We start from the raw sequence: 14,229 nt of genomic DNA on the forward strand, positions 1-14,229 counted from the left end.
CATGGCTGCACGATGTCTTATTTCTCCTTAAGTTAGAGAAAATTAAATTCACTCTTAGAGGGTGCTCTGATAGGTTTTACACTCACTGGAGACCTCTGCTTCAAAATTTAGAGAAACTTTCACCTGACGAGGTATTATAGTAGTACACCATCGCCTGCCGATACCGATCCTTCCCTCTCGTGCTTTATCTTTTCATTTTACACAACGTCCTGATTTCTATTGAACCAGTGGGGTTGTTTGTTCTTAACATGTACTTCCTGTGCAGAGGTTTACGCAAAGGCCTCAGAGGATTAACAGGATATGGGCTTGGTGCAATCTGAACAGCGATATTTCAGCAACTGTCACAGTTTTATTTTAACACATCAGCAAAATACATTTTCCATTACACAATGCACCTCTTCACTGCAGCCCCTGACACCATCAGCCACAGTATTCTTCTATCCAGCTTAGAACACTCACTCAACTTCACTGGCACTGCTCTTTCCTGGTTAAAATCCTACCTCACCGACAGACAACAGTTTATCAAAATCCATCTTTAACTTGTTTTTATTAATATTAGCTTAATGTGATACACTTGATACCCTTCTGTTTCTAAAAATGATCATCCAAAGTCCTTAATAAACTCCAATACATCCAGAACTGTGCTGCACCCCGTCTCACCCACACCCGATCCAGTGAACCCCTCACCCCTGTCCTACATATCTCCACTGGGTACCTGTCTCGTACCGTATCCAATTCAAAATCCTGCTCCTTACACATAAAGCCCTTAACCACCAGGTCCCCTCCTATCTCACAGTTCACCCTCACACTCCTGCACGCAGCCTCCATTCTTTAAAAGCCGACCTCCTGTCTCCCCCACTTAGAACCAAGCAACGAACCTGGGGGGACAGAACCTTCTCCATAGCTGCCCCCTCCCTCTGGAAACTCACTCCCTACACACATTCAACACTGCACTGACCCTTCTACATTCAAATCACTAATCAAAACTCACCTCTCCAAATAAGCTTTTAATCTATGATTGTGATGTGTGATCTGTTTATCTGTCGCTGCACCTTCATGTTGTTTTATTTATGATTTGTGTGTAATGTTGTAATGTCTGTTAGTCTGTCCTTACTGTTCTGATCCTTCTGTCTTTTTAACAAATGTACAGTGTCTTGAAATTGAAACTTATAAATAAAATGTATTATTATTATTTTACCCCAGACAAACAAAATGTCACAAAAGCAACAAAGTGAGAAAAGTAAACGTATGAAACACTAAAATAATGAAGCTAAAGGGGAAGAAAAAGACTAAAAGGAAAGGGTTTGGAATTAATAAATTAAAAACATGTAAACATTCGTATGCAAGTCAGATACTCACCTCATCTTTCTACTGTTTCTTCCTCTCAGTCGTTTTCTGAAGATGACTTAGTCGAGCAGATGTTTCCTCTTGATGTTGCTCTCTGGTTACAGTCACTCCAGGTTTAGCTCTCTAGTGTGGATGATGTGATGATGCAGTAGCAGCAGCTTTAAATGTCTGTGATAGAGGCGTGACACTTTCCTTATCAGCAGGATGTTATGTGACTTTCATTTCTTCATTTCTTAAGAATTAAAAGTTAAAGCCTCAATATGTTGCAGGGCTCTCAAGTGTGACTGTGTGTGTGTGTGTGTGTGTGTGTGTGTGTGTGTGTGTGTGTGTGTGTGTGTGTGTGTGTGTGTGTGTGCGGTGTGTGTGTGATTATGGTTAGTGTTGTTTATTGTAGGTGTTTGATCAGAAACGCCAGTGCTGCCTGCTGCAATAGCTGCACCTCCTGAGGTGTGATGTCTCCAGCCTCAAGGAGCCTGTTGAGGGTAGCTCTGGTGGTGAAGCCAACATTCAGCTTTTCTCCTATCAGAGAGAGAAAAGAAAGTAAAAAGTAAAAGTAAAAGTAGTTCAAACAATATCTATGGGTTTTACCCATAGACTACATGTACATTTTATGCCCTTTCCATCACATCAGAGATCTCACTCAACTCATAACAACAATCTTCACAAAAAAAGTGTATTTTTGGACAATGAGCATACAGGTTTATCTCCTTATGAGACTTGAAAGCATTACCTGGCAGTTGGTTTAGTGTCATTGTAGAGGATGTCATGGACTTGTCGGCCCTGTAGTGCTATCGGCTTCATGAACCTTGCACACAGTTTCAAGATGAACTTCGTCATCTGCAAAATTGTAGTTCATAAAAGATTTCCATGTATTACTCGAAAAAGGACATATCAGCCAATGAAAAAATAGGCAGACATACTGGGCAGCAGGATAGCCCAACCTTTCCATTTTACCTCTCCATGGAGCAGGAAGATGGAGGACTTTTCTCTCTGGAGTAGAAGGTTCAGTGTGGAGAACATTGGCAGCGTTGCTTGAAAGAAGAGGAGATAGACTTCTGTCAGGGGGTTGGAAAATGCATCCACCAGGCTTAACCATCGCACTGAAATGTGCAGCAGCATTTCCATGTACTCGCTCCCATGGAAGTCACAAAATTCTGTAAAATATATATAACATCAATAGCAAACAAATAGAAAATGTCTGCATTTTGTTGTATAACACTAGAGCTGGTTGAATCACAAACCTGCCAGGTAACCTTTACGGTTGGTGCTGCCCTTAAACCAGTACCCAACATCCACAGTCAGATCCTCTGGATCAAATCCGGATATCTGCAAAACATGAAATCAAAGATTTATTACAACCATTTTCCCTCAGCAGTTGAGTTTAGAGCCGTTTCTTTGGTTCGATGTCCCTTGCCTTCTACATGCCTGCCTACGTCCCTCATGCCTTGATGGGCACAGGAGTTCTCTTGCCTGCAGATAGAGCACCAGTAGTAGGAGCTGGTAGTTCCGATTGTGAAGAATGGCCATTGGGTTGACCATTCAAGGAACACCTATAGGTGGCCGCTCCACATACTCCTCTCTTTTTCCCTTTTTCCAGTGGCTTCTCCACTGTCTACTCTATGTTGTCCTCCACCATCTCTTTCACTGACTCTTCCCCTACTGACACCCTAGCTGTCTCCTCCACTGCCTCCTCCTTCATTTCTTCCACTGCCTCCTCCACAGTCTCCTCCACTGCCTCATCTACTGCCTCCACTATTGCCTTCTCCACAGTCTCCTCCTCTGACCTGGCTGCCTTTTTAGGGAGCTGACCCTTCAGAGCGAAGCATGAAAGAATGCTCATTTGCCTCTTCCCTGACATCTTTGAAACAGACAAAGTTATTATTAATACTATGCATGGCCAGGATATAAAATATAATGAAATATTATGATTAAAAGTGGCCGACTGACTAAAATTGACTTTGCATTTGACATTTCATTTTCTGTATCTGCACAAAAATGGTCCAGCCTATTTCAAAATATGACTAGGCCAGGGCCCGTATTCACAAAGAATCTTTAGGCACATGAGTGACTTAAAAAAAACATCCAAATTGCAAGGGAATAATTGTGCTTCTGTTTCAATAGCCCACGTCAGCAACAACAATTAGATAGCCTATATGTGAAAAGGCATAGCCTATTCGATAATTAAATGAAAATACTTTCATGCAAAGTGTCAGCGTACGAATGCATGTAGAAGTGTCCCTAGAGAGTTATCGTAGCTGCTGTAAAGCAGTTGTTGTTGTTGTTATCCTGTTTGCGGTACACAGGTTTGTGTGTAATAAAGTGGAAGCCGTAGATAAAGAAGCTCTCCGCCTATGTGCCGTTTATTGTTTTCTCATTAAGTGTATCCGGTCCGACGAACCCAGAAAGCTCTGTTACATTGGTGGCAGCGGTGGTTCTTTCTGTCGGTTACCGGTTAATCTTTGTTTTGCCGTGCCGTCTACGTTCACGCTGCCGTTCATTAGCTTAGCTTCCTCAGTATAGCTAGCCCGCTAACCTGTTGAGCAGCGTAACGTTACTAAGTAACGGACATGTGGTGCGGTTATGACGACCCTTTGAAACCCGGCACGTGGAGAATTACCGGCAGTTCGCCCGGCAGAGATGTTTGTGTTGACCTGCCTACTCCTTTTGCCGACGATGGAAACCAGAGTTTCCTTGGCTGGGTGAGACAGTTGGAGGTGGCGGTCAGAGCGGCCCTGGGCTGCGGCAGCGACTATAATGATGAGCTGGTGGCCATCCTCCCCACCCGACTGTGCAAATCGGCGTTTCTGCTGTGGGACAGCCTTCCTGAAGCAGTTAAGTCGGACTATGCTGCTGTTAAAGAGAGATTGGGGATAGCTTTTGGGCAGAGACAGTATATGGACCGCTTCAGAGCTAACTTATCTGCTCGAGCATGAGCTCCCGGGGAGACCTTGGAGTTGTATGCAGCTGATGTGAGCCGGCTCGTCGCGGAGGCGTTCCCGGATTATGGGGCCGTTGCACGGAGAGAGGAGAAGTTTCGTCGCTTCCTTGCTGGCCTGGATCCGGTGCTGAAAGCCAAGTGTCTTGAGCAGGGTGCTACGGATTTGGAGGAAGCTTTGACCATTGCGAAGTGTTGGGAAAATGCCAGAGAGAATGTGTGAGTACCTATCTGGTCACCCAGCTACCTGTAGGAACTTCAACTGTGCAGTCTGTGTCAGTGACGGATAATCTGCAGCGAGCTGTAAATAAATTGACAGATGAGATGTGCTTCATGAGGATGGAAATGAAAGAGATTTGTGATGAAAATCAAAGACTGAGAGCTGGGAAAAATGATAGACGAGAGCAATTGTTCCGCTCACCTTCAAGGGGACGCTGCAGCTGCACCTGTGGTGAGTGGGGATGCCAGTCAAACTTTAGACCGCCCCACTTCTTATGTAAGGGGGGTGGTTGAAGGAACTGAAGTGGCTGTGCTGGTGGACCCTGGGGCCACTGTGTCATTGATCAGTGAGAGCATTCGCATGTCTGTCCCTGCCCTGCGGAGCACGCCCCTGAGGAAGAATTACATTGACTCTCGTGCAGTAAATGAACAAATGCTGGATACGCTTGTACCTGGCTGCTGTAATGTGTCCCGAGCTGATGTGGTGACCATTCCCCGCTTGAGCGAAGCCTTGGTGCCAGGCAACGTCCGTTACCCCACGGGGGCCAGCGTTCCCACTGCAGGCCTTGACGGCTATTTGGAGCCCAACATTCCTGAGATGACTGGACTGGTGGTAGCTCACACAGTGACCAGGGTGAAAGATGGTGTGACTGTGGCTCGTGTCCTCAAGCCCACTGGTAGAGCTTTTGAGCTTAAACAGGGTCTTCACTTGGGTGAATTCTACCCAGTTCAGGAGACTGACGTGACACCACTTGTTCCCCCCTGTAACTGAGTGATGTTGATGACAGCCTTGATGCCCTCTCCGGCTCTTCCTGGTTCAGCACCCTCGACTTCTCTAACGGCTACTGGCAGGTGGAGGTGGTTGAGGACCGTGAAAAGACCGCCTTCACAACTGGCCGTGGCTTGTACCAATGGAGGGCCATGCCGATGGGTCCGACTAATTCACCAGCCACCTTCCAGCGCATGATGGAGCTGATCCTCAGAGGTCTGCCATGGCACATCTGCATAGTGTATCTGGATGATATATTGATATACAGTCGCACATTCAGGGACCACCTCGCCAACCTGGAGGAGGTCTTGACCAGGATAAAGTCCGCGGGCCTGAAGCTAAATCCTGGCAAGTGCCACTTTGCCAGGGATCACGTGGTGTTAAAGCCGCTCTCCTTCTGAGGTTAGAGCTTTTGTGGGTCTCTGTTTATATTACAGGCAATTTGTGAAGAATTTTTCACAATTTGCAGCCCCACTTAACCGCTTCGCTGGGAAAAATTCTTCTCCAGTGGTCACATTGCCCAGCTTTGCACTCCCGTTCAAAGTCTATACGGATGCATCTAAGGACTCTGTTGGGGGCGGTGTTGGCACAGGATGTGGACGGCTTGGAAAGGGTCATTGTCTATGCCAGCCAGGCTCTCACGCATGCACAGAAGCGCTGGTCCACCTTTGAAGCTGTGGGAGCTGTGGGCCGTGGTGTGGGCTGTGCATGAGTTTAGACATTATGTGGGACTGTCTGCCTTTACAATTGTGACTGATCATCGCCCATTGCTGGGGCTCAGGCACATGGCCATTGATAATAACCCCACAGGACGGAGGGGTCGCTGGGTGCTGGAGTTGGACCCTTTCAACTGGACCATTATGCACAAGAACGGCCCTAGCCATAAAAATGCGGACGCTCTTTCTCGCAGGCCCGTTTCCCCTGGCTCTGTTGGGGCGACAACAGACCACGTTGTGGGCTCAGTGGACTGCTCTCCGGTCTCACCAGGAACATAATCTGACCTACAGACTGCTTATTCTCTCTGCTGCACTAACTCCGAACTGCAGGTTCATGTCAAGACATCCCATGGGGGGATCTCTGGTTGACTGCCCTCTGCAACGGGTGGCAGCAGATATTCTGGAACTGCCTGTGACATCTCGGGGGAATAGGTACGTGCTGGTTGTGGAGGATTATTTTACTAAATTTGTTAATGTGTACGCCCTTCCAAACCAGACTGCTCACACGGTTGCTCACTGTCTTTTTAAGGATTATGTTTTGGTGCATGGAGTCCCTGAGGTCCTGCACACCAACCAAGGCCGCCAGTTTGAGGCGGACGTGATTCAGGGTCTCTGTCAGATGTTGGGGATCAAGAAAACATGCACCATGGCATACAATCCGAAGTCGGACGGAATGGTGGAACGCCATAATTTGTGCTCTGATTGACCAGCATGCTAAGATGTTGCTCTCTCGTGGGGGCAAATGGGACAGTTATGTAAAACAGGTCGCTTTTGCATACGTGGTATGCATGGTTGGGAGGCGCGTGTCCCTGCTGATGTGCTTGTGCCTGGTGTTGTTTCAGACTCTCGGGGGGCTGGATCTCTGCCATGGTATGTGTCATCCATGGTGGATGGACTGAAGGCTGCTTTCTCAGTCGCCAGGCTCAATGCTGCAGAGGCTCATGAGAGAAAAAAACTGTATTATGACGCTGATGTTTGCCACCGTGCCTATGAGGCGGGCGAGATGGTGTGGTTGAATAATCCCACTGAGAAGTTCACGAAGCTGGCACCACATTGGAAGGGCCCATACCGGGTCATGGAGGCGTTGGCGTCTGGAGGTGAGGCTGCACTGACTTACCGCATCAGCAACCCTCTGGACTCTCTGGAGAGGACTCAGGTGGTTCACCATGACAGGCTGAAACATTATACTTTACCAGTGCCTACAGGGACTGTTCCCCTCCTACCCTTAAAGTATCTCCTCTTTTGGGGGTTTCGCCACTCCCGTTGTCGCCACAAATGGTTGAGCAACAATTGGCTGGGGGTGTGGACATCAGTCTGTATGGGGAGTTTTCAGGGCCTGAACGCAGGGGGCGTGTCCTGCGACCACCTTCACGTCTTCAGGATTTTGTGAGGTTCCGAGTTTGATGCTTGGTGTTTGTTTCCCTCTTTCTGGGATCTTTTTTTTTTCATGTATTTTTGCTGTTCAAGTACATTTGGGTGACAACTGTGATACAGAGGGGGTTTTTTCATGCTCAGGTTAAATTCTGCTAGGGGACTGTATTGAGAGGTTTCCTGTTGTCTCATGGGTGCCTGTGCCAATGTTTTATGTGAAACGGGGACGTTTCAAGTTTAGGGGGGGACGTATGTCACAGATTGTGACAGATTGTTGTGTTTGTTATATGTACTGTATATCTCACTCGCTTTTAGAGTGAGGTGTCCCGAGAGAGTTACTGTAGCTGCCATAAAGCAGTTGTTATTGTTGTTATCCTGTTACACTGGTACACAGGTGTGTGTGTAATAAAGTGGAAGCCGTGGATAAAGAAGCTCCCCGCCTATGTGCCGTTTATTGTTTTCTTATTAAGTGTATCCGGTCCAACGAACCCAGAAAGCTCGGTTACAGAGGTAAGAGAAAAGCTTTGTGAATACGGGTCCTGATCTAGGACTAAAAAACAGGTGTCAGAATAGCTGCTGAAATTAGCAAGAATTCAACTGGCTGTCTAGTTCACACACTCTGGTCAAACTGTTAGCTAATATTACTGATTACCAGCTGACTGGACACAATATTCCCCAACATACAGAAATCAAATGATGAGATGACTTACTGTATTAATACCATATGGTCCTCTTCTCCATAGACTGTAAATATAACGGTCCTCTCCCACGTCGATCAGTCTGTACTTCAGCGAGCGTCTGAATCAAAGTGCGAGCGTCTTCTTTGTAACCAGAATGTAGCGTTGTTGTAGCGGGAATATCTAAATCTTACCCGGATACAGCAATGCTATTTATTGATTGGTTGTTGGGGTAGCTATATATATATATATTTTTTTTTATTAACTGGTGCGTGGCAAGCTCCTTCTGATCTCTATGGGAAACCCACTTGATTCATATCTGTTTCACTGTTAAAAAAATAGCGGCGCAATTTTGTGGGCGTTATCCTGGTAATTTATGCGTGAGAAATACAAGGTGTGGCGTGTGAGCGTGTGAGCGTGTGAACAGGTTGAAATGTGTGTCTCTCACTCCCAATGCGTGAGATTTAGAGCATTGAATGTTGTCAGTTTTGATGCGCTTTGGCGCCATCAGGAGGTCTCTGAGTGCAACTGCAGTGTCATAAAAACGGTCACGCCTCCCCCTCTGACACCACGTGCATTTGTTGACAAACAAAGGGTGAGGAAGCCGGCAGAGACGCTGTGAGAAGATGAGGAACCACGCAGACTCAAAAGGTACAGTAATATTACCAGATTTTGATGGAGCCTGAGTGTCTGCAGCCCGTTGTCTAGTTTGTTTATTCAACTGTTGCCATGACAACTATAGGTCGTGGATAAATGGCTACATAGATCGGTTTGTAAAGTTACAAACAATTTGGAGACAAAAGTGAAGCTGCTAAACGTGAGACAATGATGACGTCACCGGTAATGATGCAGCTCGGAGTGACTATGGGGTTTCCTATTGCGCGAGACGCTAGCTTAACATTCAGTACATTAGCCGTTAACATTCACGACTAATGAATAACTTTATGAATATTATTCAAAACTCCACAGAACTGATACGGGATGAATCGAATATGATCAGTAACTGAAAACCACAGTTTGATTTCATCTAAACAACTAAAAAAATACTTTAAAATGTGTTTATCGACGGAGCGTGAATCATCATTAACCTTCCTCTGACCATTCTGTCAACGGCTCTGACCACATTCCTGACGTCATCACTCACACTGTGGTAATTCTAGAGTCTCTTGGGGATTATTCCTCTTCATTTTACTTTGTTGACTTTCAGAAACAAATTTTGGTTTTCAAAGCAATAATGTATGTGACACTTAGCAGGGCAACAACAGTGAGTGCTGTCAGATGGGGCCCCCTTAGGGAGGTTTCCTACTGTCATTTTGGGGCACTGCTTTGGTTTACATTTGTGAGCCCTGAGGGGCCCCTACTGGTCTGGGGCCCCAAGCAGTTGGGGCACACACACACAGACTCCAAAATAAACAGGCAGGAGAATAATGTATAACTCAAAAGAAGATATAAAATTAAAAACAAGTGTTTTGGGGAAAGTCTTATGCTGTCAATATCAACCTGTTACACTGACAGAGTATGAGGTTTTTATTTTTCAACATCGGTTTTCCTTTTATTCCAGGATTCAGCCCAAAACTTCAATTCACCATCAATGATGAGCCGGAGCCCGGAGTGGGATGGAGTCAGTACAGGAATGCAGCATATAGACAATGTGTGTTATGGAGAATCAACAGGAGAGATACAACAAGTCACAATATACATGGGTAACACTTTACAATAAGGTACATACATTTTGCATACTTACTGGGAGACGAATGGGAAACTAACCACTAGATATAATCCAGAGTGCATATGTGAAAAGGGCTCTAGGTAACCATTAGTTAACAGGTAGATTTGCGTGGTTTATCCAGCTTTCATTATCCGTTAAATAATAATTCACTACTCTACAACATGTGATGAAGAAGTACTCAATATCTACCCAGTACTGAGTGGTTTTCTAATGGTTACTTGAAACTTTAATCACGTTATTTTTGCATTTCAGCATGAGCATACAAAATAAAAGTTTGGGTTTGGTGCTACATTACACAAATTTCCTACCAACATAACTTGAACTGCTCTTCTGCTGTTGCTCGTTTGGAGCAACAAGTGGTTCATCCATGCCATGATTGATGGTTAGTCTTTCACTGTGCCAAGACACACATGATCAGAACATGTGCTGCTGTGAAATGTTCTTCCTGACACAGTAAGTGAATAAAAGGCTCAGACAGTAGGTGGCCTTCCTGTTAATTGCTCACGCTCCTCCTGCGTGTTGATGACGTAAGCATCTCAAGCTTTTTGCTTCTGCCTTTTCCTTTTCAGTCGCTACATAACACATGACTGTTGACTCTGTTTGAACTGTCTGTATTGTTTAAAAATGATTGTAGATGTATAATGGCTGAATAAAATACTCATACATACATGATCAGTTTGCCAGCGTGCGTGTGTTCGGAGAGGAGAGCGGCAGATTATAAATTCACCGTACTCTGCAACATGATGATGAATCAGTTTATGGACGCCATCTTGTAATACTCTTAGTTTACCCGCAGATGGCGCCTGTGCTACTTGTAAAGCCAGGCAGTAAAGTGTATGTGAAGTTGTTAATCTGTCTAAAGAGCTAATTTCTTCCAGTTATGTTTGTTGAACTCAAATATTTCTGCCAAATTACTTACTCTAATAATTAAAAGGATTATATTATATTATGTTGCACTGACCCCTATCGTCATGAAGTGCTTTGAAAGGTTAGTCATTGAAAAGTTAGCCAGTCTGCATACCAAGGTAACAGATCCACCGAGGATGCCATCTGTTCTGCTCTTCACCCAGCCCTCACCCACCTGGACACCAAAAACTTATATGTCAGAATGCTGTTCATAGACTTCAGTTCAGCATTCAACACCATCATCCCTCAGCAGCTGATCAGCAAACTGGACCAGCTGGGGCTCAGCACTTCCCTGTGCGACTGGCTGCTGGACTTCCTCAGCGAGAGGCCTCAGACAGTGCGGGTCGGCGGCAACACATCAAAAACCACCGTCATGAGCACTGGGGCCCCCCAGGGTTGTGTGCTCAGCCCCCTGCTCTTCACGCTGCTGACCCACGACTGCGCTCCATCCTTCAGCAGAAACCACATTGTGAAGTTCGCCGTTGACACAACAGTGGTTGGTCTCATCTTCAACAACAATGAGACACACTACTGGATGGAGGTCAGCCAACTGGCCACGTGGTGCAGAGACAACAACCTCTTCCTGAACGTCAACAAGACCAAGGAGGTTGTTGTCGACTTCCGGAGAGTCCCCACTCCTAAACCCCCACTGACCATCGACGGTGCTGCTGTGGAGAGAGTGAGCAGCACCAAGTTCCTGGGGGTTCACATCAGTGAGGATCTCTCCTGGACAACCAACACCACATAACTGGCCAAGAAGTCCCAGCAGCGCCTCTACTTCCTCCGCAAGCTGAAGAGAGCACGAGCCCCCCCATCCATCATGTGCTCCTTCTACAGAGGCACCATCGAGAGCATCCTGACCAGCTGCATCACTGTGTGGCTTGGGAGCTGCACTGCTGCCAACCGCAAGACCCTGCAGCGCACAGTGAAGGCTGCTGAACGGATTATCGGTGTCCCACTCCCCTCTCTTCTGGACCTCTACGGTACCCGCCTCACCCACAAAGCAACCAGCATTGTGCGTGACCCCACCCACCCCTCACACAGCCTCTTCAGCCTCCTGCCATCGGGGAGACGGTACCGCAGCCTGCGGGCCGGCTCCACCAGACTGAGAAACAGCTTCTTCCACCAAGCTGTCAGGAAGCTTAACTCTCTCCCTTCTCTTCCTTCTCTCCCCTCTGCCCCCACGAACACTAGACGTTGAAACCCCCTCCCGTTTGCCACCAAGAACTCTGGACTAATAACTCTGAAGCTAACTATTCAAAAGTACACTCAGTTTACTGCACATTGCACATATTGCACAAGTTTACTTTTTCTTTCAATTTTATTTTATTTTATTTATTTTATTTACCATTTTGTACCTTTTGCACAATTTAGAATGTATTACTGTAAATATTATTTATCTTAAGATTACCTCATTTTATTTTATCTATTTTACCTTATTTTGGTTGTATTGCACCGCGGGACGGAGACAAACAAAGTTTCGATTCCACTGTATGTCTGGCATATTTTGAAATTGACAATAAAGTTGACTTTGACTTTGAATTTGATGTTAGAAATTAGTGTTTGTTTTCTATGTAATCTTTGTGCTGGATGTGAACATTGTTATTCATGTCATGTTTGTGATCCTGTATAAACCAACTCTCTCAGAATGCTCCGTTTTGGTGTGTGTGTCTCTTTAAATGTAATGATAAAATCGTTTAGTGTGATAGGCTTTAGCAGAATTAGGACGCTTATGATCTGACGAGGCTTACATTTCTAGCTCCGTCCTCCCGATAGTTTAGAACTGAAGAAGGTGAAACCACTGAAACAAACAACTTCAAGACAATTTCTTGGTGTGCACACTGTTCATTTATTGGTATAAAGCTTAAACACAGCTTGAGCAAACAGGAGCATCTTAATATATAATTTTCAGGTCACACAGCAAATACATTTTCACATGAACAATGAGGACTTTAAATATCCAAAGCGAAGCACATTCTTATAAAATCCATTAATTCTAAAAACTGAAAATACAGCATTGAAAAAACACAACAGAAGCAAAATACATGATAATCACAACTCACACATTTCTTCATTAAGTATTCACCATGACAACTGTGTATTTACAAAGGACGTCACACCTACCAGGAGCTAGGGTGTAAGAATTAAAGGTCACATATCCTCCTCCTCTTCAACCAGTTTAAATAATTCTCAGAGCTCCTCAAAACATGTGTGTGAAGTTTCTTGTTCTAAATCCACTCTGATCCTGTATTTGATCATGCCTATAAACCCCTCTATTTCAGCCCTGCTCAGAATAGGCTGTTTCTGTGTCTGTACCTTTAAATATGTAAATGAGCTGTGTCTGACCACGCCCCCTCTCTGGAAGGGCTTGGGTGTACTCCTAGAATAAAGATTATAGGCTCTTTATTGTTGACTCTTTGGGGAAGCGGTCTTTCTCGCTCCATGTCCTATTGTTTACAGTGAGAAGGCAGACTCAGAGGGCAGAACAAACACCTAGCTGTGGGAGTGTCACCCACCTGGGGGAGGAGTTACTGCCCTTTGTGATGTCATGAAGGGAACTCCGTCCTGAATTAGCAGTGTTTATATTACGGCCCCTCCCGCCCCCCCTGAAGGTCAAGTAAAAAAAAATATATATATATATATATTATTTTTTTAAGATTTATTTTTGGGCTTTTTGGGCCTTTATTGTAGGGATAGGATAGTGGATAGAGTTGGAAATCAGGGAAAGAAGTCATTTAAGGATACCTTTCCGACAGAAAAGGACAGCTGTCATTAAAAGTAACACATGAACACCAAGATTCCTTCAAGTGTTTGTGTCGTTGTGTCGCCGTGTCGGCATTTCTGCTTGTCCTCACCCCCCCAACGCTGTAAACCTAGGGGAAACACTGATTAGTAAGTCGTTCCCAATTCTCTCTCTTTCTATCCCCTGTTTCTAACTCTATCCACTGTCCTATCTCTAAATAAATGCATAAAATCCCAAAAATACTAATAATTAAGAAAATGATTGTAACTGGTGGCACCTGAGACGCTGCTATTCTCCATGAGGGTATAAAGGGGGGGTAGGAACAGAGAGGCAGTGTTTTTGTTCCCACCCGGAAGGAGAGGGACGGTGTACACCCTCATCCATGCCGCCTGTTTTGTTTGTTTGCGTCTGGGAAAACTGGTAAGGAAACATGCTTTGTTTTGTTTTGTGTTTCAAGTTTTATAAAGAGAAGGTATTAATACCAGAACTATAATGTTTCCAGTTGTCATTTGGTCAGAACGTTCGGACACATCAGGTGTGACTTCAGGGGCTGATCGCCAAGTGAGTGTCTCTGGTGTGTAGCGGAGCTGGCGATCGGTGAGACAAGTTTTGAATGTGGTTTTAATTTAGTTTTACTTAAATGGTTATAAAGTCGTGTACTTATGCCCTGTCCTCCATTTTTAGCAAAGTTGCCGGGCGTTGTACTTGGCAGGGGGTTGCTGGGAAGGTTTGGGCCCAGCACACCAGGTACGCACAGCGATATGTATTTTTTTGTCTAATAAAGCTATGGCCACTGTGTAATTGATGTTGAGGATAT

Source organism: Labrus bergylta, chromosome 6 (assembly GCF_963930695.1).
Source record: "Labrus bergylta chromosome 6, fLabBer1.1, whole genome shotgun sequence".
NCBI classification, from domain to species: Eukaryota; Metazoa; Chordata; class Actinopteri; order Labriformes; family Labridae; genus Labrus; species Labrus bergylta.